Consider the following 17,977-nt stretch of genomic DNA (forward strand, 5'->3'; position numbering starts at 1 on the left):
GGGCAAAAACTCTTTTAAGTTAGATAGTGTTTTGAACCAAACTTTTTAGCAGTTTCTGTTCTACCAGGGATGTCTTTCATTCCCTCCGCTTACCCCTTCTGCTCCAGATCTACAAACAAACATGACCATCTTCAGTTGTGCATGCTTTGCACTAACCCTGCGAGTACTAACACGTCATTGGCATTTCAGCTTTACAATATCACAGCTGACTTGTGATTTTACACGTCTAATTACCCTACCCTGGTGACAGTTTGTGGGATTCCCAGAGACCCTCAAACGGAGGGGCAGGCTGGGACACAAGGGATGCTGTCCAGGCATGGAGAAATGCATAGGGTCACTTTTAGATGCACTTTGATGAAGCAACAGGTTAATAAACCTCCAAAGTATATTTCTTTTTGTTAGCTGGTGGATTTGAATTGAACGGAAGGAATCGGCTCATTTGCCTCTGAATTTCCAAGCATTTGAAACGTGATTCTTCTTTCCTAGTAATAAGCAGAGGAGCACATGACCCTTGGAGTGGGACCCCGTGAGTGAGGGTTTTGTCACCAGGATCTTTTAATGTTAGGTAGACACATTGCTGGAAGGAAAATTAATTGTAGTCAAGCCAAGCAACTGCAGTTTTCCACCTAATTCATAAGCCTTCCACATCCACAGTCATTCCTTATCCTGAACTCAGGCTTCCATGAGTTGGTAACTAGACCAACTGCTGATATTCACAGAATGATGATGGTGATCATAAAATGAAAGAAATTACACATTTTTTGAAGAAGGGGAATTTATAAGAGAATAAGTGTGCTAGAATAAAAATCACACACAAAAAACCACCCTTTTTCTTTGCCTTCCTTGATGTCTTTGTTATATACTTGTTTCAAAAGTGGTGAGTTGCCTGAAATGCAAACCCAAGCAAACACTAATTTTGCTGACTACAGCCATGTGTATTCTAGTAAATTATGGCCTGTGCAACTAACAGCTGCTTGTACAGTTCCCAAATTGTGTTTATTTTTTAAACTTTAAAGCCCCTAGCTTTTTTTTTTCCCCAATTTTCTTTTCTTCTGCTCTAGCAGAATAGCAAAGAGAGAAAAAATGTTCCAGAGAAATTTGACAAGAGCTAGCAAAAGGGAAAGGCAGAAAAATAAATAAAGGAAGGCAGAAAGATAGCTGACAGCTCACTGCTCCTGTAGGGAAACTTCACTTTTTATTAGGAAATGTATTAATGTACTTTATGGTGACTTGAGCCAAATGCTGAGTTAGTATCTGGACAAGAAAAAAAAAAAAAAGAAATGCATTACAAGATATTCTGTTATTTTGTTATGAATGATCCTGAAATATTCTCAAGCATTTTTCCTGAGTATTTCCCAGGGAGAGAGGCCACAGTTAACGCAAGAGTCTTGGGTATTTCTAGTTGAGAATATTAACACTGTAACATAGGCCTGCTGTAGTGAGGAGTACTAATGGTGCATTAAGAGTTCCAACTTTTAGCCAGTTGGTAAGAAATTATTATAAAATCACTGCTTAGTCAGCTTTGCCATTTGATTAAAAATTAAATTCCTAGGTAAAGCAAGTCTGGAAAAATTAAAGGTGTCTTTAACCAACAGCTGCATATTCGGTCATTATAACTGACACGATACATGCTATAATGTACTGAGAAACCTGTAGTACTGATGTGTCAGAGACCCACAGCGCTTAAAAATCAGAACAGAAAGGGAATAATAAGAAAGAAATTTGCACTATAATTCTCGAGACCCCGATCAACTCTCTGTAAGCTGCCTGCACTGGCTGCTACCACAGACTGCACAGGCACAAAACTTCTTTCCTAACAGTGAGAGAGAGCCCACAGTCTGGGTTTCCTTACCAGAACTTTTCTGCCTGATTACCTGAATCCTCATGAAAAGTGCTGTGAGAAGGTACAAGGCCACCTGGAGACTGGTCAATGATCGTGGAGCCTGTGGCTCCTGCCTCTTCTCACCTGCCTTCCCCATGCGTGGCTGAATGTTGTCTGCAGACACCTTCTCCAACCAAGTCTGGGAGTGAAACGATCACAGCTTTTTAACTTGTCAAAGGGCAATGAAGCTGGTCAGGGGTCTGGAGGACAAGTCTTATGAGGAACGACTGAGGGAACTGGGGTTGTTTAGCCTGGAGAAGAGGAGGCTGAGGGGAGACCTTATCACTCTCTGCAACTAACTGAAAGGAGGGGGCTGACCTCTTCTCCCTGGTGACAAGTGATAGGACAACAGGAAATGGGTTCGAGTTATGCCAGGCGAGGTTTAGATTGGATATCGGGAAAATTTTTTTCCACTGAAAGGGTTATCAAACATTGGAATAGGGTCCAGGGAAGGTGGTGGATTCTCCATCCCTGGAGGTGTTTAAAAAAAGGGTAGACGTGGTACTTGGGGACATGGTTTAGAAGTGGTTTTGTCAGGTCAGGTTAGGTTAATGGTTGGACTTGATGATCTTAAAGGTCCCTTCCAACCTCAACAATTCTATGATTCTGTGAATGCTGGGACCACTGTCTGCTGCTGCTCTCTGGGACACCCGCCAGCCCAAAGGGTTGGGAGCTCTCCCAGCATTCCACAAGTCAAAAAGCTGTGATTGTCGCTAGTGAAAGGGGAGTAGAAGGGGAGTGGGAAATGAGTCCTCAGAACTGGTGCTTGCCCACATCTATGTAGCATTAGTTAGCAACGGGCACTAAAGACAGCCACAGCCACAGCCTGCTGCCTAAATAATAGGATGGTAGGAGTGTCAAGGACAATTACAATGCCTGCAGTGGTAATGCGGGAGTTTTAGTGCTCTTAGCCATCCTGGGTAAATCCGCATCTGCATTAGAAAACATACAGATCACCAGCTGCAATTGCAAACATAATAGCAGCTCCATCAAGCCCGAACAGAGTCATTCCGGCCCAATGTAATGTCTACAGCAGTGGCAAACGTGAAGGGTGTAAGGAAAGGGCAAGCATGAAGAAGTGGTATAATCCCTATAGTGCTACCTGAAGGTGATAACACAAACCAAACAAGAACAGGATCAGGAGATGAGTCCTAAGAATGAGAGAAAAAAGGCTGCATAACAGTGTAGGAAGATGAATACCACCCTGCAAACATCAGAAACTATTCACATCAAATAATGGGGGATGGCAAAGACTATAATAGCAGTTAACTCAACAACTATCTGATAAGTGATCTGTAGTAGGATGTTATTAGATGTCTCTGACGCACTGTGAATTATACCCTGATAAAGGAGGCTGTTCCAAATGTTTAATTGTGCCATTTTCATTTTGTTTTTACAATAGCTATGAGCAAAAAATGCAACCAAAACTCAAATAACCAGCATGAAAAGAAGAGGATAACGTCTTTTTCCACTGGCTTTGTAGTATTAAACTAGTCTCCTGACTTTTAAACTAGTTCTTCCATCTATTTAAAATGGCCTTTGAAAAATCTCTTTAAAAATGGTAGTAGAACAGTAATAGTATTTTCCCACTTCCAGAATACAGGAACACAAAATCCTTCAAAATTTGTTGCATCTCCCTTCTACTACCTGTCTCTGTGCAGCAGGCAGCTAATCGTTAGTTCTGCTGTACAAGTGGTCAAACTTCTAATGAGAAAAGCTTTAAGACTGGCCCCAAACAAGACAGAAAGTTTTCTCCAGTTGCTGAATATCTGCAGTTATATCCACTGGAAGCGGCATGAGAAGTGCATGAGAGGTTTTTTGAAAATTGTGCCTGTCAGGAGTTGAGGGCAGAAGCTACAGCGTGCTGCTCGAACCTTTGGGGTTTCCCCTCCTGCTGACTCCTCCCTTGGAGAAAAGCACCGCAGGGCCCATGACCCTAAACAGGATTAGCTTGTGCTCTTTTCCAGATGCTGGCTGCACTCACACTGCTTCTTCAGGATCTGCAGTAGATCTTAATATGCTTTTATTGACTTGTCAGACCATTCCCTATAAAAAAAATGTTGTGTTGCTTCCTTCACACTTACTTGAAAAGAACATTCTAAGATTTCATAAAATTAGTTCAAGGGAATGAAAATTGTTTTGAAATAGCAAACTTTTCTGTGTTAAAACATCCTGAAAAGCATCCATATTAACATCATCAATTTAAAACTTTCCAATCTCTGTGTGTTGATATGAAAAATAGCTTTCTTAATTTTCCTTTTTCTTGCAAATGGAGAGCAATAAAAATCATTATATTTTCTGCAGGAGGAACATTCTGGTTTGATTATTTTTTTAGAACAACTCCTATGTGCAGTTTAAACAGAAATCTAGAACAGCAAAGACTGTTTTGAATCCTAATTTTGAAAGGGGTAGACCTAACATTAAAGCTTATTTAGCGACCCCGGGACAACTCTGTGTTCACGGTAAAGGTGGGCTTGTCTTGCTCTCTCAGACTGATGCCTTCTCTTTATTTACTCTTTATTTACTTGCTTTTTTTTTTTTTTTTTAGTATTTTATAACGGATTTCTCTGAGACTAAAGCCTCTTAACATTCTGGGAAGAAGGAGCAGGGTCGTGCTCTGAAGAAAGGAGAGTGTCTAGGTAAGAACTGGCACAGGCAGAGCTGCTTCAGCTCTTGCCCTCCTCCCTGCTGAGAAAGCTTGCACCTATGTATATACATACGTACAAGCACACACAGAGAGATTTTATTCAGGCTAGAGAGAACTATGATTCTTAAATGAAGTCAATGGAGGACAAGAAGTGCTTATGAAGCAGCTCTTCACTTATGCTTGGTCAAAATCAGAGCAGCAAAAGCACTCACACATGTTGTTTTGTGGGCTTGGTTTCCACTTCTCTTTTCCTGGTGCCTTTTCTGCCTCTGGAAAAAATATCACAGCTTTGTATCCTAACTGCAATCACTTTTGTGTACTGAATCCCATCATTTGATGGTGAATTAACTGGTTCTTCCGTTGCCTATTCCACCACAATAACAGCACAGGCTTTCAGAGGACCAAAAGACATCAGGATCTGTTTCCAGCTCTGCCCCACAAATAGGTGAATGCTGGTGATGAGCTGTGATTTATTGTAAAGAAATTAATGGATATATACATTTAGGCCAGAAAATAGAATTTTTTAAGACCCTTTGCGTGATACAAGCCATAGATTTTTGTGAAGTGACTCATATGCTAAACTAATAACTTCTGGTGTCATTGAACCCCTTCTGTTAGAAAGGCACCAAATACAATCAGAAGACCCCAAGTACTGTTCTCTAGGTAGGTTGTTCAGTGACTCATTCTAAAGTAGATTGAAATCTTCTCTCTTCTCCTTCTGAGAAATACTTTTGTTTTACAGTTTAAAAAAAAGGAGCTCTCTGGAAGGCATGAATTGGCCTTGCTTTATGGCTCTGTGAAAGTCTTGAAAGATGTCCATCTAGACCCATTAAAAAGCTTAAATGGACAGAAGTGAACATAAGTTGTTTAGTTCTGTTGTGTTTCAGAAAAATAAAAGCAAGGTTTCCTCAGCGTTTTTGCTTGCTAAGACCACATTATTAAAAAAAGGCTATCTTCTTCTCCATTAAACAGCTATTCTTTTGGTCAGACTTTGCTTTATGTATTTATTTTCATCTTCATTCACAATTACTTTCAACAGTGTGACAAATGGCAGCATGACATGGAGACAGAGATTTGAAATAATGGAAGCTCCACACACAAAAGGCTTGAGCAAGATGAAATTTGGTACATAAAATGCTAACGCCTTGCCTCTACACTTCTCCATCCTTACTGAACCCCATCCCAGACCCACTGATTTCAAATGGCGTGGGTGTAACTCATGGATGCATGCCGAACCTGGAATTAATTTTCTGGGAATGAAATATAGTTTATATATACTAAGCACTCGGACTCTGAAACTCATTAGTTAGATCTTGTGTCAAAAACAATGAAAGAGAAAATAAGGTGGGGAAGGAGGGGGTCACACAATAGACTTGGTTGGCCTGAAGTCTACGCTGGCTTTTGGGCCGCTGAAGTTATGTCTACAATGAAAGAGAGAGGAAAGCTCAAGCCACGTTTAGCTCTGGGATTCTGTATCTTCAGTGCACGCCGAGAGTTGCAGCCCTGCTGGAAGGTGCACTGCCCAAAGCTGTGCCAACGCAGAGCTGGGTATGTGCTGCTGGGCTGAGTTTTGTGCTTTGCTCTAATGCCCTGCTCTATCCAGCTCACATGAAGGAGAGCTTTCGGAGGCACTGAGTAACCCCAGGCTCAAGTCCATCCCTGAGGAGTGGCGAGTCTGGAGAGAGGCAGGAGACTTCTCACCCTAACAGCCAGGCTAGGAGAGGGGGTGAAATAACCTCCACAGCTGCTCTCCGCTAGTCAAGAAATCCTATAGCTGATTTTTTGCTTTGGTTGTCTTAGGCTACCTTGTGCTATCTGAACTCCAGCTCACCCGGGGATCTGCCTTTGCATCTTCAAAGCACCGTGCAAGCATTATATAATTAATTGTCACAAAACTCTTATGGGAGTGATGGATTGTATGTGAATTGCTCCCTAGTAATCATAAAAGAGGAGGAGGCTTTGAAGAGCTGTCTTGTACCTATTGAGCTTTCTGTGTGAAACCTTTATTATAAGTGTAGTGTCCATATCACTGCATTGCCAAAAAGCTCCAACCCAGATTCCTGTCCTGTTGTGCTAAGCACAGTCTTCTGTAGTAGATTTTGTCAGCTTCTCCCAAAAGAGCTTTTAGTTTACAAAGGAAAGAGGGGTGAGGAGACCATACCGTCAGTTGGTATGCCTTAAGTAACACAGCTGGCTACCAAGAAGGCCGTGGGCTACCACAGGAACTGCTTGATAGCAGACCATGAGTTACAGGTTACTGTCTAAATTATTGTTGCTGATAAAATATAACAAAGACAGCAACAGCAACCCCAGCTCTCACCCTGAAGAAGCTAGACTTTTCCTCCAATGTCAACATGACACTCTGAGATACATCCCGCAATCTTTAAATTGTAGTAGAATTAAGTTGTGCATCATCCTTGAAAACAGGGAAAACCAATAAAGTTTGAAAATGCATTTTAAATATTAAAAAAGCAAAATATTTTAAAAGATAGAAAAAGATAAGGGAAAAAAAGGCTTTTGGGTGTGGGTTTTTTTCCCAATTGCAAATAATTGTTTTATGTAAAGTCATATAAATCTCATTTCAATGGCTAACAGACTATTGTTATAATCTTTAATAATCCCTCAGAGGATCCCTGCTCAAGCTCCATTTAGTGTTTTTTGGTTTTGCATTACTGGTTCATCCTACGTACTATCACAGCACATATCATGCCTGCACTTTCAAGCCTTATTAAAATAATCATTTTTATCCAGAACGGAGAGCTGTTACTTACCACTGGAAATATATTATTAGCTCATCCTAACTAAATCGCTCATTCCTCCCCAGTAGAAGTTAGATGCCTGTCAACATTTCAATATTACCTCTAACATTTTGAGACTCTCTGTAATTACGGATAATTTTGTTGGTGGTTTGTTTTTAAGAAATAATAGGTGGAAAATTCTCTCTTGTCTTTTCTGTGTGGGATATGAAGTCCATAAAGGAAGGGGAAAATATATGCCAAGAAAAGAAGGCATATTTCACATTCTAATTTATCCAGCAGACATATCTTTTGGGGTTTTTTGTTAGACAGAACTAGGGGTGAGGACCTCATATTAATCAGGTTAATTCAGTGGAGTTCCAATGGGTCTCAGATCTTTGAAACAGGCGCTGTGAAAATCCTTTTGCCCCCGTAGTAATAAACAAATGTATGCCAGTCTCAATTTAATGCGCATGGAGACTCCAAAACGGACTACAACATAATTCAGGAAAAACATTTAAGAAAAAGAAAAAAAAAAAAAGGATTTCCAGTAGAAGATTATGCAGAAGATCCACGGTGGCGAGCAGGTTTTTCTGAAGGTGAGGGTTAAATTGACAAAGGTCATAGAAAAGGCTGTGACAGTCCAGTCTGACCTCTGATTGAATTTAACAGGGCTTTCTGATAGGGCTGCCTTTAATGGTTTCTTTTGTTTTATTTCTACTTTTTTATTTTTCTCTTTTATTATTATGCCTGACTTTACATTTTCACTCAGCTGTATTTGCGTTAGGAAAGTATTGCTCTGTAGTACGGGTTTGTTTCTCATTTGCTATAATTTGTGCCTCCTATGGCTTCCTGAAAAGCTGCCAGAGGAAGCTTAAGATGGCAAGATAAGAAGAAAGACGCTGCGTTGTTTAGTCACAGCCCTTTAATACACAGAGGCAGTAGGGTGTGCGCACCAGGGTGACGCAGCGGTATGAGACATCTGCATGGAGCACATGAGCTGTGCAAGCCTCCTGCCCTTCTGGAGAGGTAGTAACTGGCCAAATAGGAAACCCTACAATGTTTAAAATAACACTATATGCCCATAGTTAGGCAGCTGAGTCCCACCCAAAGAGCCTTTACGAGATGGAAAAAAAAAACACTTCATCAAATACAAAAGAGCGATAGAAAATACATGCAGCAAATAGCAAATACATTTCAACATATACACAGATGAAATATGAAAGCACTAGGCCAGATGAATCTAATCTGTGGTTGCTTCACTGTCATAAGACAGCCATAGATCAAGAAGACGAGGTTGTAGGGAAATCTTGCATAGAAAAGTCTGAGCATTTTAGCCATTGGCTTTAGCCCTGCAGCTTTCTATCAACAATATTTCCTCCATGCAGCGAGATACATAGCCTGCCCTCCATTTTTTAAATCAAGGGCAGACAATGACAGCTGAAGATAGGTTTGTAAAGATAGTAATAACAAAACAACATGTAAAACAATGGAAAAGAGTGAGTAGAAAAATTACCCGTAGTGGGATAGAAGTGTTTCTCCCAAACTGGAGAACAGGAAGCAAAACAGAAGATAGCAGAGCTCTCACTGGGGCTCTCTAAGCCTGGAGGAGCACTAATGGAAGAGTCAGAAAGCAGACAGACACGATGCCGAAAGTGGAATAGACTTTCAGGGAAGAAAGCAGCAGTTAAAGGGAACATCAGTTTCAATCAGAAAAAAGAAAAAAAAAAAAAAAGAAAAAAAAAAACACCACAAAACCAAACCACTTAACTGATGATTTTAGGAACAACATGAGAGCCAAAGAGATTGTGAGGGAAGGCCGTAATTTGATGGCACATGACCTGCCTGGTCCATGAACTACTTGAGAAGAAAAAGGGTGTTGATAGAGCAGTGAGAAGAAAGTGAATGAGACAGAAAGAATTGAAAAGGGTTCACACAGGAAAGAACAGGAAGAAATGGTGTAACGCAAGAGACAAGTTCAGCCATTTTCTGTCTAGACAAAGGGACGGCAATAACTTGCAGCAAGACGCAACACCTCCCTGGGACGCAGTTTCTGTGACTGCATAACTTCACAATTACAGTCTCAGTCGTGATTTCTTTACAAGTGGGAAAATGGCATGGAAGGGAGGCTCTTTACTGCTCCGGGCTTCCTCTGCACCTCGGAATAAAGCACCGGACTGACATCAGCAAAGTAACATTCAAAGTACATAACAAACATGACTATAACCTACCACTGAGACGCCTGCCTACCTCACCACCCACACAAAGCACGTACGTGCCATTTGAAATGAAATAATGAAATTCCCTTGATAATTGCAGCTTCTCTTCCAACAGACAAAGAATATATCTGTTTTCTGATTAAAAGACTTTTAAAAAATCTCAACAAAGACTTTGTTTGTTTTAAATATTTGCACAGTGGGGTCTCTAAGGACCAAAAATACCCCCTCCCCCCTGAAAAAGAACTAGCCCAGCATGGCATGATGACAGAAATGACAGAACAGCAAAGCATCATGTCAGGGAGATGGAAGGTTTCAAAAGGAAAAACATAAAGGTGCCTCCAGGTTTATCCAAGTCTATTTTTTCTTTGAGAATTGTAATTACTCAACAGTACAAGATTTCTTCTTGAATGTCTGCAGGGGGTTTTGAGGGTTTTTTTTCTCCTTCCCCTTCTTGACAGCACCTCCCGCTGACATCAGACCAACAGTCATTACACCTCCCTAGTAATGTCAATGAAAAACTTACCAGATATATTTTTGCATTGTATAGCTCATCTGGACTTGAACAGAGAAATCCGCAGCCAGCAGAAAGCTCAAGGTCTTCACAATGATTATGCCATCTCCCGTTCCATTAAAATAACTGTTTATCTTCAGAAAAGTTTATAATAGAGAAGGAAAGCATACAGTTTAGTCATTCAGCAGACAAAAAGTCAAATAGTACAGAGCTTGTGGCCAGATGCTGATCTTTCTTGCATTCAGGGTATTCTGGAACTGGGGCGTGTTTGTTGCCTTTCATACTGCTGCGAGAAAATTGGGCCCCATACTTGAGTGAGAAAGAAACTCACTAAACAAGCCATCAAAAAAAGTCATTAAAATAAAAGCAATTATTATTGTTGTCTTTAGCAAGGTTTAGTTCAAGGTCTTTCAGACTCCTCTGACTTGCAGGGGATCCTGCATGTTGTTGTTGTTGAACACTTACTGAGGACGTTGCAGGATGCCCTCTCACCCTAACTCTCGTAATATCAAAAGGCAAAATTTTTCTTTTTTAAGTGTATTTCTCACCACTGTGTTATGGTTTATGCCTTATGATTTGACAACACAGATGCAGATTATGGGGTGTAATAAAGGTGAGATGTCTAAGAAAACTAGGGCTAGGTATCACTTTTTGATTTCAAAAGTTGGTGTCCCTATAGAATGAATTATAGAGATGTGTGTATACGGCACTATCTGCCTAACAGGATTATTCCCAGTAAATAGCCTATCATCTACAGTTTAAGAAGAGCTTATGAAGGAAAAGAAAAAAAAAGGAAAAACTGTGAAGATTAGCAGAGAATTAAAAAAAAAAAAAACAAAACAACAAAAAAACCAAAACCACATTTGCTCCATGTCCTCTCTATTTGATGTTATCTTCTTTTGTATCAGTGTGAGACAAGCCAGCACAAGATCCCCAGAGCTAAACACTCCTGATTTCTCCAGGTAGCTTAAAATGATAGAAAACCTTTAGAATTTGGCTTCTGCGTTTTATTTTAGCACCACATGACATCCAGCTGATGTAAGTCAGGATTAAAATTAGGTGGAGATACGTACAGTTCCATCAGGGGATGCTCTAACCCAGAAAGTTTAAAAAGTAGTTTTCAAAATAGCAGTTCCCAAGGGCAACATGGTGTATTCAGCAGGTTTCAGAATTGAATAGTTCTCAGAGATGAGTTCCTCTAGAAAACTGAGGTACCAGAAAGTGTAAACTAGAGTCATGGCATATCAGCTAACAAGCACAACATCACAGATTTCATCTTGACCTTTTATTTCTATCACTGCTGAGGTGATAGAAAAGAGAAGATATTCACCTAGGAATAGCCAGGTATCTGATCTTTTGCTCAGCACCGCCAATAATTTAATTCTTAAGACACACATTTTCTAATTCAGGACCAAAATGATTGTTAAATGTTCCATTCTTTAATTTAAAAGGATTCAAAATCTTCAAAACTGAAACCAGTAGGTTGTAGTTTTGCTAAAATCACTGATGTGAATTGGTATCAGTTTTTATGAGATACCTCAATAATGCAATCATCTCAAGTGAGTATGTGTCAGCAGACAACTGTGTCCACTTAACGAAATGGATGTATCAGTAATGTTAATCCACAGAACGCAGCTCCAGTAACATGTTTTTGTGATAAAGGAATTAACCCTCCATCCTCCTAAGCTCTTTGTGACTCTTATTTCCTTTTCTTATTGTGGCTTTTACACACTGCTGTGCTCTCAGACTGCTATAATTGTCTCTGCAGTGGCTGACCCACGGTAATACCGTGCAAGCATCTGCAACCTTCATTATGGAATCAGGACTACAGCACATATACATATAGACGGGGAAGAAGGTGGCTGTTTCTCAAAGGCTTGTGGTCTAAATGGACACAAAAGTAGACACAAAAAGAAGGAAAGTGGAGAATAATGATTATAGCTGGTTGTAGTCACTGCTTAGCCTTTGTAGAGGAGAACTTGATGGACAGAATAGATCATGTTCATCCCTGATACAGCTTCACTAGTTTTGCTATGTTAGGAATATTTATACTGGGGAATAATTTCACTTGTATCACTTACACGTTCATATATCACTGTCTGACAGCCTTTCAAAACTTTATTAATCAGTGTTTCATGCAAACAGTTAAAAGCAGTGAAGCTGGAATTATGTGATCATTGTCATAAAGTGAACAGTATATTGCATCTTGTTTATCCATCTGCTATAATTGCACTGTGGGAATTGAGTTGCTTATAATAAATGCAATGACATAAGTGGTACTAACACATGTAGAGGGTACGTGTCAATACCTAGTGCTAATTTCCACATTTGTTTCTTCATATTAGACAATGACGAAGGTTTCTGTGTGGCACATCTGAGTGCCTGTGGCCTTCCTATCGCTGCAGAGAATCTCTGCTGCCTGGATCTGCCTGCAACGAGCATCTTAACCCCTAAGGTGGAGAAACAAAGTCAAGTAAGGTGTTTATGCCCTACTTCGCTGCCTATTCAGATAAGATTTGAGTTGTATGCTGTTGTCCCAGCTGACTGCCACCCTCTTGAGTTGTTACGTTTATGAAACCGATTTACATACTGAAGGAGAGGTAATAGAGGACATAGATTCCAACTAAGAAAGCAAAACCAATTTGGGCTAACCTCCTGGCTCTGCCACACTCTTTCTCTGTGGCTTAATCCTGTCTTTGGACCCTGGATACATCTCTGTGACCTTTGAAAGTGAGCCTGGATCTGCTCTCAAGCTTAAACTCGCTTCCTCTTCAAACTGTGTGGATGACAGGTTAAATTCTGGGGTTTTGGTGAGCTCCAGGTCATGGTTTACTGCACTTCACCCCTCTGCCTCTGCACACAGAAGACCTCCCTTTACGTGAGCTCCATGAAATCTCTGTGGCGCTGTTCTACACTTTCTACCTGGACCTCAACAGATTAAACATACATCTAAGAACAGAAAGTTGGACTGATTGAGATTTCCCCCCTTCATGGGAACCTAGAGGGACTCCTTTACTCTGGTGTAAATCCTGGGGCATAAAATCCCTCAGCAGCGAGTTTGATTTTTTTCCGGACCCTAGAATTCACAACATCATCCAAGTATTATCCTTAGAACAAGTGAAAAACAGCCCCTGAGAGTCAGAAAAAAAAGTGCATCGAGTAGGATTTTTTTTATTTTGGCTTAGTTTTGATAATAGTTGCTCAAAATCACTAACAATTTTTGTTTTTTTTTTTTTTTTTAACTCATGCAAAGTCCATTGATTGCAAAAGAACCTCTGAATATCCACCCCTCTACATAGCTACATTACGTTAATATTCTCATGTTGTCAGCAGATCTTTACCGAGTAGGAGGGATTCATTAACTCCAGTGTAATCTGCAATCCAGACTGGCAGAAAGCAGAGGCTTCCGATACCTCAAGCTGGCTCCAGTCAGAAGTAAGATGAGTGTGTCTGACTCAGGCCTACACATTACAGTATAATCAGCTATCCCTCGTGGAGTTAAAATCACTTTGTTCTGAAAAAACAGTGGTAGGTCTACATGGAATTGTTTCATTCTGATGCAAATGCATCCACTTCCTAGAGGAAATAAACATTTTTAGTCAGTAAGTATGAGATAAATGGATCTCCTACTGAGGTGTGAGTTTACCTTGTTTGATTTCCTGTTTTACACGTATTTCTGTGTGTGTATATCTGCCTGCGTATACATATATACATATATAAGTGTGTATATATATCTGTGTATGCAACGTAACACACGTACGGGGATTTTCATAGTTTAGTCCAGGCCAACTTCCAGCCCAACCCTAAGCAAGGACTTTGTCCAGAATAAGCTCAGAGATACTGTGATTAAGGAAACTCTATTAATCCCAATTTCTGTTCCGTGTCCTTCAATGTCTGCATCAAAAAATATGACAACGGCAGCCGTAGAAAGGCGGGCTGGTGTGAAAACATGGGGCCAAGACTCTGAATCGCCTGCGCCTACGCTGAGAAGCGAGCAACACAGGAGTGCTCAGGAGCTGCTCATTCCTGCAGGATTAAACCTAGAAGTCCTGATGGCTTGTGAGAGACGGCGTATTCATTTCTTCCTCTTTTTTTTTTTTCAGCGGAGTCTCGCCTTCCATTATTCTCAGTTGGCTCCTTCTGTACGATAATTGCAGCAAGGCTAAAAATGACCTAATGATTGCATTAGTTTCCACACAGCTTCCCTCTTTTCACTCTTCTCCGACCTCTGCCCATCACAGAGATTAGTGAAGGACAGGCGGAAAAGTGAAAAGAATGCCTGAATGTAGGTTGTCATACTCGGCCCAGCTGTTGCTAATAATAATTTTCTGAGTGCTAGTACTGGATGAGCCATTTGTCACGAATGATTTATTTGGTGAAATTAGCTCTCTTTTTCACTCCTTGCAAACTTTCTCTGCAAAATGATGGAGACATTCAAAGATGTTCGTTATGTTTATAGGTCCAGGTGAATGTTTCTCTCCTCAAGCATGAGACTATGGATTAGTGGTGCTCTGAGGTGCAAGTGCTCAATACAGACTAATGATTTTGGATGCCTCTCCTCTTAACCATCCTATTTGGACAGACAGATCGTGGTACTGATATTCAGCGGGTAAAGGCCCAAATCAGTCTGAAAAATTGCCCCTTAAGGGATACCTTCGTTGTTCATGCAAAATCACTAATGGCTTCTGAAAATTTTTCCCAGTGTCTATTCATTACATGTCGTTACTCACATCAGTGACATGGCAGATATTATAATTCCATGACTGAATGACTGGTTTTCTGCAAAACGGAGTCTTGATAACCCACTAATGAATGACAAATAAAGCTGACTTCTTTATGTATGGAAATAGACATTCATACAGATCACATTGTCTCCCTTCCAACTTTGTGGTCTGAACTGCAATGTCTATAGAATAAGAGATTTTTGCTAAAATGCCTCCCCACCTTCTGCCATTATTTTTTTTTTTCTCTAGTTTGCCCTGAAGTTTCTAAGTACTGTGAGGCACACTCTGGGCTTTGACCTCAGCTGGGACTTATAGTTCTTATTACGCTATGTTCCCATTAGTTAGCCCGCTGTTCTCCAAGGATTACATCTATCCTGTGACACCTCGCTGTCCAGGGACCTTCTAGGGGTTTCTTCATTCTAATTTGTGTGACTTTAAAACAGGGGGGAAAATTTGCATTATTTGGTTTGTGTGTGAGTTCTCTCTTCCGTGCTGATTGTGGTTGACGAGATCACAGGAATGAGTTTTGTATTTATGCCAACACCTCATGAAGTACGTCCTTCCATTGGACACTGGTGGGCAGCTGCTTCTGGGACAATAAATGTGCCAGGATGACACTGGGTTTTGGTAAAAATAAGGTATCATTTGGGGAGAACTGTCAGCTGGAGCTGACCACTGTGTTTGGTGGAGAACCAGCACAGAGAGCAGCCTATGGATGATGCCCTCTGTGACCTCTGTGACTCTGTCCTGAACTGCAGCATACGCTGTCACCGGAATTACACCAGGGAGACGTGTGTCCCATATAAGGCCTATTGAAGTCCCTAGGTAATTTTTAAACATAGCCATTTGTTCTATTATTTAGTCGGGTTATTGATCTTTTAAGTCCGGTAGCTGTATCTGGCACAAGCATCTTCACAGGCAGGCAGGACAATGTAATGAAAGCCATAATGCCGGCAGACAGTGGTAAAATAATGTAGGGAAGGGCAAGGGGGAGGAAGAGGTGATTTTAGTTCTTTGTCTTCCAATAATCACCGCGCAGCTTGACATCTGATTTCTTTTACCCTAATCTCAGCATGTATCTCACAAATGCTACTGGCCATCAGATTATCCCAGCAGATCATTAAATTTTCTTATCCTCCGGACTTATGTATGCTGTGGAACTATCCAAGGATAATGAGCAGCCTGCTGTTGCACTCACCTGGTTGGGGTCGATGTGTTTTATGAAAGCTCCCCACATATTCCCTCTAATGAATGAGTCCTTTATTTTTATAGGGGAGAACTCTAAGGGAAAAAGATGGTTTTTTGACATGGCCTTTAGTTTTTTTTGATCAGAAACATAATATTCTTCAGACAAATTCCTAGTTATCAACAGAAAACAGCAATATGTGATCCAAAAGCCACGTACAATAAAGTTTGTGGTACTATGCACTCTTCAAAATTCATATACATAATGCTGTTCTCCTTCCCTGGATGCTATATGACTGGGGACAGACATAAAGCTTCCAGTTGCAGTTACCCAAACAGCTGGATTGATTGAATTCATGGGCTAAACTGTTATTGCTTCCAATGGCAAAGTCAACGTGGGTTATAGCAATACAGATGATGTTTACTGACTCTAGGAAAGAAAACAAGTGTACCTGATCATAGATAAATTTAACCTTCTCAGACAAAGATTTAAATAAAAAAGCTTTCTCCATCAAACATGCATACCCCTATTTCCCTTGTGGCAGCTGGCATTTCCTGCTCTTCCTGATGTTTTCTTGTGCTTTTGTTGCTCTCCTATTCATAGTCTCTCATCGAATTCCCACAAATGGTTCCTTCTGCTCAAATAACAAGGCTCCAGACTGGCAGAACAAACCTGGGTATGGCACTGGGGCTGAAAACTTAAATGCTGAATTTCAGCGATTTGTTGTTTCCACCATAAAGCCAGTAAGACAGGAACAGCTACTGGTCTAACGCCGCTCGTGTGCCTCTCCCCATCATGCAGGTCATACACTGGTTGTGTCCTGAGCAGCATTAATACGGGCACTCAGCTGCCATCGGGGAGGAAGATAATTGGATGCCCACGTTAGGCTTTCTCACCCAGAACTAACGTAGCCCTTTCTGTGCGGTCTCAGATGACCTAATCATGACCTACATTGCCTCTGAAATTAAAGGTGCTCATACGATCACCATGACTGCAGGCTCTGAACATGTGCCAGGCATGAGCATATTTCTCCTCCTGCCATCTGTACAAGACGCGGTAGTGTGTGTTCCCCTTGTTTAACAAACAGGGAGTGAACATCAATTGACTGGCAAAAGGCTATACATGAAATGTGTCAAAGAAGAGGCAGGAATTAAAAGGAAAGATCTCAGGGTCTTCACTGTCAAGGTCACCTTTGCTTTCATCGAGGAGGAGAAAACGTGCCACAGTGAAGGGGAAGAGTTAGAAAGGAGTTAACACTGAATTAGAAAGGAGTTATCACTGAGTTAGAAAGGAGTGATCCCTACATGCGTAACTACGCCGCCACTCATTGCCAAGGCTCGCAATGCCTTCGGTGGCAGCCATGGCAGTCATTTTGAACAAGGTCCAGATACACTAAAACCTGAACAACAACTGAGTTTTCCCAAGACCCAGGGTACCCAGATCTGCAGCTGAGGACGCGCCACACTTTTTGTCTGAACAGCTTTAATAGTGATTAATAAATTTACTCTAATAAAAATCTTGCTCGCGAAAAGCCCTTAAAACATGACATTATTTACATAATTTCCTGCAAAGAACAGCTGCGTAGCCCTCCACTCCGGTCATAACTTCTCGGTTGTAGTGCTCCTGCACCCAAACATTCACAAATCTTAAGGCACCTGCCTGGCATTTATGATAGGAAGGAGTTTATGGAAGAGGTGTGCCTCCGGGAAACCAGCACCTCACGAGTGGGACCTGAAAACTGATGGTGTAATCGAGGTCGAGGTCCTGCAGTCGGATCCATATGGGTGACCACTGGGATGCATTGCAGGATTGGGTTCATATTTATTGATAGCTTTTAATTAGCCTACATAGCTCAATTCCACATCTGCTTTCCTATAAACAAGCCACTAATTAGTTCAGTGAGTCAGTTAAAGTCTACCGTTGTGCCAGATAGTTTAAAGAGACACTGAAAATATTTGAAACAGAGTCCGTTTAATTTTAATTATTTTTTTAAAACGAAAGCATGAAAAAAACCCCCGTATTTAATCTCTTTCTTCTGAATTCTTCTGCTAATTTCAGAATACGTAGTTGCGA

The sequence above is a fragment of the Vanellus vanellus genome, assembly GCF_965231255.1.
Source record: "Vanellus vanellus genome assembly, chromosome: 5".
Classification (NCBI taxonomy): Eukaryota; Metazoa; Chordata; class Aves; order Charadriiformes; family Charadriidae; genus Vanellus; species Vanellus vanellus.